The sequence below is a fragment of the Armigeres subalbatus genome, chromosome 2 (genome assembly GCF_024139115.2).
Source record: "Armigeres subalbatus isolate Guangzhou_Male chromosome 2, GZ_Asu_2, whole genome shotgun sequence".
Classification (NCBI taxonomy): Eukaryota; Metazoa; Arthropoda; class Insecta; order Diptera; family Culicidae; genus Armigeres; species Armigeres subalbatus.
In genome coordinates, this window is record NC_085140.1 from 141,928,890 (window position 1) to 141,939,231 (window position 10,342).

Consider the following 10,342-nt stretch of genomic DNA (forward strand, 5'->3'; position numbering starts at 1 on the left):
TTTCGATTGCTTTTTGTTGAAGTTGTTTTGTTCGTAGTGAATATAAATATTTTGAACAAAAATATTTAATAAAAGGTTAGAATTTTGAACATGTATGTTATATATTTTTGCTGTGTATTTTCATTATTATTATTATTATTTATTTATTTAATCAGACTAAGGCCGAAGTGGCCTGTGCGGTATATAAGAGTCTTCTCCATTCGGCTCGGTCCATGGCTACACGTCGCCAACCACGCAGTCTACGGAGGGTCCGCAAGTCATCTTCCACCTGATCGATCCACCTTGCCCGCTGCGCACCTCGCCTTCTTGTGCCCGTCGGATCGTTGTCGAGAACCATTTTCACCGGGTTACTGTCCGACATTCTGGCTACGTGCCCGGCCCATCGCAGTCGTCCGATTTTCGCGATGTGAACGATGGATGGTTCTCCCAACAGCTGATGCAATTCGTGGTTCATTCGCCTCCTCCACGTACCGTCCGCCATCTGCACCCCACCATAGATGGTACGCAGCACTTTCCTTTCGAAAACTCCAAGTGCGCGTTGGTCCTCCACGAGCATCGTCCAGGTCTCGTGTCCGTAGAGGACTACCGGTCTAATTAGCGTTTTGTAGATTGTCAGTTTGGTACGGCGGCGAACTCTATTCGATCGGAGCGTCTTGCGGAGTCCAAAGTACGTACGATTTCCAGCCACTATGCGTCTCCGAATTTCTCTGCTGGTGTCATTTTCGGCAGTCACCAGTGAGCCCAAGTACACAAATTCTTCTACCACCTCGATTTCGTCACCACCGATGCAAACTCGCGGTGGGTGGCTCACATTGTCTTCTCTTGAACCTCTTCCTATCATGTACTTCGTCTTCGACGTGTTGATGACTAGTCCGATCCGCTTAGCTTCCCTCTTCAGTCTGATGTAGGCTTCCTCCATCTTCTCAAAGTTACGTGCCATAATATCTATGTCGTCGGCGAAACCAAATAGCTGGACGGACTTATTGAAAATTGTACCACTCGTGTTAATCCCTGCTCTTCGTATTACCCTTCCAAAGCGATGTTGAATAGCAAACACGAAAGACCATCACCTTGCCGTAACCCTCTGCGGGTTTCGAAGGGACTCGAGAATGCCCCTGAAACTCGAACTACGCACATCACCCGATCCATCGTCGCTTTGATCAACCGTGTCAGTTTATCCGGAAAACCGTGTTCGTGCATTAGCTGCCATAGCTGGTCCCGATCGATTGTATCATATGCGGCTTTGAAGTCGATGAATAGATGATGTGTGGGCACGTTGTATTCGCGGCATTTCTGCAGTACTTGGCGAATGGCGAACACCTGGTCCGTGGTGGAGCGTTCGCCCATAAAACCCGCCTGGTACTGCCCACGAACTCCCTTGCAGTTGGTGCTAGTCGACGGCATAAAATTTGGGAGAGTACCTTGTAGGCGGCGTTCAGCAATGTGATTGCGCGGTTGTTGCTACAATCTAGCTTATCGCCCTTTTTGTAGATGGGACACACGACACCTTCCATCCACTCCTGCGGCAAAACTTCCTCCTCCCAAATCTTGGTAATGACCCAGTGCAGCGCTCTACTCTAGCTAGTGCCTCACCACCGCTCTCCTGGTAGTTGGTCAACCCCAGGGGCTTTGTTGTTCTTCAGCCAGCCAATCTCCTCCTGGATTTCCTGAAGATCCGGAGCCGGTAAAATTATGTCCTGCGCGCGTTCTCCCAGGTCCATCACCATACCGCCATCTTCGTCTGCCACATCGCCATTCAGGTGTTCTTCGTAGTGCTGCCGCCACCTTTAGATCACCTCACGCTCGTTCGTAAGAAGGTTCCCGTTTATGTCCTTACACATATCAGGCTGTGGCACGTGGCCCTTACGTGAACGGTTTAACTTCTCATAGAACTTTCGTGTGTTATTAGCGCGGTACAGTTGCTCCGTTTCTTCACGGTCTCGATCTTCCTGCTGGCGCTTTTCCTCCGGAAAATCGAGTTTTGTCTGTTCCGCGCCGGTTTGTATCGTGCCTCGCTCGCCCTCGTGCGGTGTTGCAGCAATCTCGCCCATGCTGCATTCTTCTCTTCCACTAACTGCTCACATTCGCCGTCATACCAGTCGTTTCTCTGATCCGGGGGCACCGTGCCAAGTGCAGCGGTTGCGGTGCTACCAATGGCGGATCGAATATCTCTCCAGCCATCTTCAAGAGACGCTGCGCCTAGCTGCTCTTCCGTTGGAAGTGCCACTTCCAGCTGCTGCGCGTATTCTTGGGCTAGTCTACCATCTTGTAGCCGCCCAATGTTAAGCCGCGGCGTCCGACTTCGACGCGTGTTGTACACCGTCGAGAGTTTTGAGCGCAGGCATACTGCAACGAGGTAGTGGTCGGATTCAATATTCGTACTGCGGTAAGTGCGGACGTTCGTGATGTCGGAGAAGAATTTACCGTCAATTAGAACGTGGTCGATTTGGTTTTCCGTTTCTTGGTTAGGTGATCTCCATGTGGCCTTGTGGATATTTTTACGGGGAAAGAAGGTGCTTCGGACTACCATTCCGCGGGAGGCTGCGAAGTTTATGCATCGTTGGCCGTTGTCATTCGATACGGTGTGCAGACTATCCGGTCCGATGACCGGTCTATACATTTCCTCCCTTCCTACCTGTGCGTTCATGTCACCGATGACGATTTTAACGTCCCGCAGTGGGCATCCATCGTATGTCTGCTCCAGCTGTGCGTAGAACGCTTCTTTCTCGTCGTCAGGTCTCCCTTCGTGTGGGCAGTGCACGTTGATGATGCTATAGTTGAAGAAACGGCCTTTAATCCTCAGCTTGCACATCCTTGCGTTGATTGGCTGCCACCCAATCACGCGTTGGCGCATCTTACCCAGCACTATGAAGCCGGTTCCCAGCTCGTTGGTGGTGCCACAGCTTTGGTAGAAGGTAGCCGCTCGATGCCCGCTTTTCCACACTTTCTGTCCTGTCCAGCAAATCATGTGTATTTTCATATGTTTTGTAATTTTGATGAAATTTAAAACCATGTTGTCTACAATTAGTAATAAGAGTTCAATAAGACCACTATAAGGTCAGTTGAATAAAATGTATAAATAAATAAATAAATAAATAAATATGTTAGCCCTCCAAAACTGGGGGCACAGTAAGGTGAGGTTTATAATAGACAATTCTCGAGCAACGAGTTTTCCCATTAGTCCGTCAGAGTACTCTTCAAAGCTGGCAAAGGAATTGGACACACAACGAACTTGGACTGTGGCTATTTTCCATAATTCCTAAAGTTTCTGCACGAGCGTAGTTCAGAGATGAAGACTTAAGTCGAGGCTTTATTCGCGTAATGTCGAGACTTATGTCCAATCACTATTCACTAAACGCACATCTGTACAGAATAAACCTTGTTGATAGCAACTTATGTAGGTGCAGAGCCAGTTATGATGACATGGATCACGTAGTTTGGTTCTGCTCGGAAAATGATATCTCCAGTGAGAAATTATTAGATAGCCTAGTGGCCCAAGGTAAACAACCCTTCCAGGAGATAAGAGGTGTTTTGGGGGATCGTGATGTTGTCTATATGCAGGCTATCTATAATTTTCTTTGTTCTTCGGACATTGAAATCTAACACTTTTGTTTTTTTTTATTGTCTCTGTCTTTCTGTCGAACCAAACCTCGAGCACCAAATGCCCGGGTAAGATGCTGTAATTCCCTAATCCCAAATCCTACGTCCTATCCATCCTTAAAAAATGTTAATCGAACCTCAAGTCACCACGAGTACGTTGGCTTCTATCCCCGTCTTACTTAATTAATAATAAGATGATATTGATTGTTCATATCACAAAGGAATGTGTCTCCGCAAAGTGTTATACACTCCTGAGCCTTAGAGGCCATGGGTTTGATTTAAATTCCATATATGTTCAAATCGAATGTTCTGAGCCCTCCAAACAGTCCTTGTGCTCAGACCAATGAGTTTACAAGGTCAACAACGATTGATGCAAAACCGATAACAACGCATCATTTCCATACAGAACAATAGCTACCATGTATATGTTTTATGGTCCAGATATGTACAAGTCGGATGTTCTAAGTCTTCCAAATTGTCCACAGAGTTCAGACTAAATGGTCTACCAAGTTAACTAAATATGTGTGGTACAGAACTGATAATCAAAATATCATGTCATAGAGTTCCTCAGACTAATTGCGTATGATTTCTGATTCAAAAATATCCAGATCGTCTGTTCATGGTTTTCCAAAGTGTTGTGAAGGTTCAGGTAAATTGGTATATCTGGTCAAGTACACTTCGAGCAAAACCGATAACAACGCATCAGGTCCATACAGGAGCTTAGGAACCATAGACCATAGACCACAATTTATGATCCAGATATGTTCAAATCGGATATTTCAAGTTTTCCAAATTGTTCTGGAGTTCAGGCCAACGGGTCTACCATGTATGGTTGTTGTTGGTTGGTTGGTTGGTTAGCTGTTGTGCATATCTTATGTATGATTGCTCCGTTGTGCAGAACTCTGTATTTCATTCATTAGCAGCCTAACGATTACATCTAGAACTTCCTTGTACCTAAGGGCGCCCACAGATGTGTGTGGTTCAGGTGATTGAAATCTTCTTCTTAGTCAATGAATACCTAATAAAGGGGCTTCTGGAACTCTTCGACCTGATCCTGGATGATGCGAAGCTTGACAATATTGTGCACACACGGTCTGCTCCGCAAGTTTCGATAAAGACATATTTGATGGCCGATCACTGGTCTTCTACGCTGCCTTTCTCTAAAGCTTCTAAAGCTAAAGTTCTTCAATCTTATTTAGTTCTTCAAGAGAAGGATGAACCACGAGCTCGCCCAGCTCTATGATGAGCCCAGTATCCAGAAGGTAGCCGGAAGGGTATGATGGGCAGAATTCTGAACGGTAAGTCTCCAAAGTTTTCGAGAGGAAAGTGTTGCGCACTATTAATGGAGGAGTGCAGATGGAAGATGGTACATGGAGGAGGCGAATGAACCACGAGTTGTAACAGCTGTTGGGAGAACCATCCATCGTTCACACCGCGAAAATCGGAAGACTGCGGTTGGCCGGGCACGTAGCCAGAATGTCAGACAAAAAACCTGGTAGAATGGTCCTCGACAACGAACCGACGAGCAAAAGAAGGCAAGGTGGAAAGTGTTCGCTTCCGGCTCGGCAGGTACAAGAAGGCCTGGAGCGCAACGAGCAAGGTGGGCTGATGAGGTGCAGAACGACTTGGCGAGCGTGGGACGTAATCGAGGATGGAGAGATGTGGCCTCAAACTGTGTATTGTGGCTTCAAATTGTTGATTCAGTGTTATCCGCTTAGATGTAAGGCAAATAAATTAATAGAACTAGAATTATGTAGAGGGAATGACGGCTTTGGCAGGTTTTGTTCTATTATTGGCAGGGTTTTTTTATGACTGATTATGCTCAAATTTGGCCTAAACATTCTTCGCATATCAAAGAATATTGTGGCCAAATTTCATCAAATTCGGTCGACAAAAACCCCCCTGACAATAATAGAACAAAACCTGCCAAAGCCGTCTTTTCCCCTACGTATCGATTCCGCTCTCAGATCGCGGTTAGAAATAGTTGTCAGCAAAAAGAATGAAAAGGGAACAATTTTACGGTATTTTCGAAAGCCTTCAAGTAAATACTATAGATCATAAATGATTCCTCTGTTAGATCATTCATAGATATAAGTCAGACTGCTCTAGAATCTATATAATAAAAATGAGTGGAGATTTACTTCCTGATGATTTAACTCGCGAACGGGTTGACCGATTTGCAAGATTTTTTTTCTGATCGATTCGTTTTGGGATCTGCAAGGTTTGTATATACAAAAAGTTGGTGAATTTAACGGGGAAATGTAAAAAAATCATTAGAATACAATTTTGGGTTAGCTGTTGAGGAAAACAAAACAAACGCCACAAGAAAATGTATTGATTTTCATACGATTCACTGATTGAATAAGGAACCGATTGCAGTAACTTTCAGCAAAATACTTATTGTATTTGAAAGTTAAGCAAAATGTTATTTTGGCCGTCAATTGCGAACAGTGTAGTAGCAGCCATGCTGGTAGAAAAAAAATGTATCGGCGTAAAGCTTTTGCAAAATCTATTGTCATTAGTAATAATCGCTGCATTTTGCAATTTGAAGCACGAGAAATGTTTCTTTGCAAATCAAAATTTCACCAGAAAAAAAAGGCAGCATATCGATTTATTATTATTAGTTTTATTGCTAGTCTTGAAAATTTGCTCTCCAAAACTGCCAATAGTATGATAAAACTTGAAATGTTACTTGGGTGATCACACCACACGTCCACCAACGCTTCGAGGAACTGTCTTGTTGGATATCCAATAAAAAGATAGATTTGACCAAAATATGATCTTAAGTTTTTCATAGTTCAATTCTTATGAAACATTCCCATAAGTTTTGTCGTATGAAAATCTTACGACCAGGGGCCTCATTGCGCATCTCTTTTCGACAGCTCTTTCGTATGACAGTTTGCATGGTTTGCTCTAACGAGCCTGGATTCGTCGAGTCAAGTACGAGACACTGAAGACAACCTTACTGTTGAGGTCGAAATACGTATCTGTCAAGATACAATTAAGTGGTGGAATTCAATGGGATTGTACAAACTCGTCTTATGACAAGTGAAGACATTCCACTAAAAAGCTCAAAATAATTTTCTTAAGTTTACACAAGATTTTCAGTAAAATTTGTTCTAGCGTATATATCTGTTATCTGTGGTTTTATACAATATCGTATATCTGGTACCTTCGTATGTGCTCGTTCTTTTTCACGGATGTTGATGGGTTCCTGTACAGTGGTTATGATATACTGAAATGATTGTTTATCTTTTCAAGATTTTTTTCAAGGTGCATTCAAGGATACACTCAGTTTTTTCGACATCTCAGCAAATTTTAATACTGATAATTTATACACTTTTGTTCTGATCAACGGCTTCCGCAAACGATCCTGAATAGAGAAACCAATAAGCTGAACACACTTCGGGAAAATCGTACCACTCGTGTTAATACCTGCTGTGGTATTTGCATTCCAAGAATTACACGATGCGTTTGTACTCTTGAGTATCAATCAACTCTATCAGTGGCGCCGGGAGTGGGTGGGACAAGTAGGACATGTCCTACGCATGAAAATACCTGGGTAGGACAGTCTAAGCATTGTCCTACCCATGATTATGATAAGAACATATCCTATGGATAACTAAAAGATAAATAAATCTAATCTAAAAAATATCATTAAAACGTTCCGAAATTAACCAGAGGTTTGAAAGCTTATCAGAGGTTAAACTGACAATCGTGGAGGTTTCCGGGATTGTTAATTAGAAAATCTATTCCAAGAGGCTTCTCATTATTTCTGCTAGTCCAGGAAGGCTCACAAAATTTTTGAAGTTTTATAATAATTGACAGACAGACAGGTGAATTAATCGAAAGTTGAATATCTAAACAAGGATGTAACTTAGCAAAGACTAAGTATACTTGTCAATGATTGCTTCAACGTGACTGGTCAGAACTGGTGTAAATTGCGCTACGATCCAAGTGAATAAAGGTTGGTATTTACCTGTGTGCTGCGGATAGAGCCGCTTTTTTGCGCTCAAGTGAGTAGAGGGATATTTTGAAATCACTCCCATAAACAAAATTATTTTGCAGTTACTTGGTTGTCAAACATTTTCCGCTCTTCGAATTTCTCTTTCCACGCTGCGTGAGGGTGCACAAATGCACTAGACTCTACATGACTATACGATTGTTTACATACATTCGTGCTCCAATCAGCTGCTGAATCTCGTGAAATTTCGTAACGAGTGCTTTTTAGTTGCATTACTTCTAATTTTCCACTTGAAATATAATGTGAGAATATTTGTTACAAAGAATACAAAACTCAAACAAAGTTTATTTTTATTTTTTCCCCAAATAATTACAATACTTCTCAATATTAGATCAGAAACGAACATAACCACAATCTTCAATGTTTGGCTCCGGCACAATAGAAAATTTTGGCTTCAGTTTGACAACCAAATCGATTCTATCCGCACCACCCAGGTATTTACTACCTACGGCTCCAGTCAGTAGAGAAAGCAGAGGAATGTTAGTGTGCAGTTATGTTGCTACTAGATACCGGAAAAACCTCTACATCACCACAATACCACGGAAAGGAAATTTCGTTAACGCGGTGAGGTAGATGAACAGAAGTATAGATCGAGGATTCACTAAGAAAAAGTGATGTAGTCTATGTAGTCATTATGTGTAGTGATTTTTGCCAGACTTCCTGTCTATAAGGCAGAAGCGATAGTCATTCGACTGCCGAGCTCGTCTCCAAAAGTTGAGAAACTAAACAAAAATATGCGAATATGCGAAATATGCGAATATGAAGCAGTTTATGATGATTGTAGCACATTCGGATGTCTGGTAACAGAATAATTCTGAAAGCTTTTAAAAGTTTATGGGAATATGTAGGAATCACGAATATACCTACACTTGCATGAAATCTTAAAAGTTAGAATAGAGTTTTCTGAAATCCCTTGAACAGTACTGAACACCCTTAAAGATTTTTGGACGATCATAAGCTTTACTGGTAGATCGAAGCGATGTTTTTGAAGATTTCTAAAGGTTCGAATTCCTATAAGTTAGTGACAATATGTAATGGCGTTACCGACTGGATTTGCATCACTTATTCAAATTTTGGCTTTCTCAGTCTGTACAATTAAGAACGATTAATTGTATACGTTCCCGACGTTTCGGTCGATTGGTTTTGGCCTTTCTCAAGGGTCGTAAGGTCTATCTATCTAACGATAGACGATAGACCTTACGGCCCTTGAGAAAGGCCACAACCAATCGGCCGAAACGTCCTGAACGCATACAATTATCGTTCTTAATTCAACAGACTGAGAAAGCCAAAATTTGAATAAGTTAGTGACACTTTTGATTTTGTGGTTTATGCTAACGTAAAAACAGCACGACACTAATAAAACGCGACGCGAGACAAATAAAACGCGACGCGAGACAAGACATAACACTTATCGGTTTTACACTCGTCAATTAAGATTTAAAAAATTACGTCGACCGGTTTCGGGCGCGATGTTGCCCATCATCAGGACTATGTCCAACTGACTACTTTTCGTACGTTGCTCGTACACGTTCGGTTGCAATTGAAGTTAGGGAAGGTTTGTTTCGGCCAGGCCGAAAAGGTTGGATACGATGGGAGGATCGTCTTCATTCATCAGCTGTTCTTTGGCATTTGTGATGAACATTGACTCCCAAGCGTTGAGCTGGGAGTTTTTCCTTACTGTTTTTAACAGTTTCGAATTCTCCCAGTTAATGTTGTGACCATAGTTTACTGCATGTACAGCCACGCTCGATTCGTTTGTTTTGTGTGATTCCACAGCATTTTTATGTTCCCTTAAACGTACTTTTATTTTGCGGCGGGTCTGACCGATGTAAACTGCAGAACAGTCATCACAAGGAATTTGATAGATTCCCGACTGCTTTTCCGGTGGAACCTTGTCCTTTAGGTTGCAGAGTAAATCACGTAGAGTGTTCTCACTTTTATATAATATCTGCAATCCCTGTCGTCGAAGTGCAGTTTTAATTGGGTTTGTTAGTCTGGGATAAAATGGTACACTTATTCTTCTACACTTGCCTGTTTCTGGTTCCAGTGTAGTGACTTCTTGACGGTGTTTTTTACGTTTGTGCTTACGAAGAATCTTTTCTACAAACTTCCTGTCGTACCCATTGACTTCAGCTGCCTTATAAATCCGGTTTTCTTCCTCTTGGAATTCTGCTTTATCCATGGGTATGTTGTACAGGCGATGCGCCATAGAGTTAGACGCTGCTTGTTTCTGGGCTCCAAAATGATTGGAGTCGGATGTAATGTACCGGTCAGGCTATGGCTATGGTCAGGCGAAGGCTATGCAGTGCTTCACCAACTGGTACGCTCGGAAATAGCGCGGCAACGTCAAAGGACACTAGGATTTCACCTCTCCTAAGCTTAAACCCTTCTAGCTGTTTTACTAAGTCTACCGAATTTTTCACACTGCTGCCATGCAATATCGAGTATTTCTTTAACTCATTAACAAGCCACGCAGCCATGTTCTCGGTTGGTGTGCGAATGTTTGACGAAATAGGCCGCATTCCTACCGGATTTTTGTGAATTTTCGGTAGACAGTATAAAGATGCCACTTTCGGATTAGGAATATGGAACCTTTTCTCAAGCTTCACGTCACCCATCAGATGTGCGACCTTCTGTCGAGTCTTATTTGCTTCTTCTATCATCTTGTACAGTGGGTCTTTCGGTTTTCCGTTTTTGAATTTGCATTCTTCGTACGGC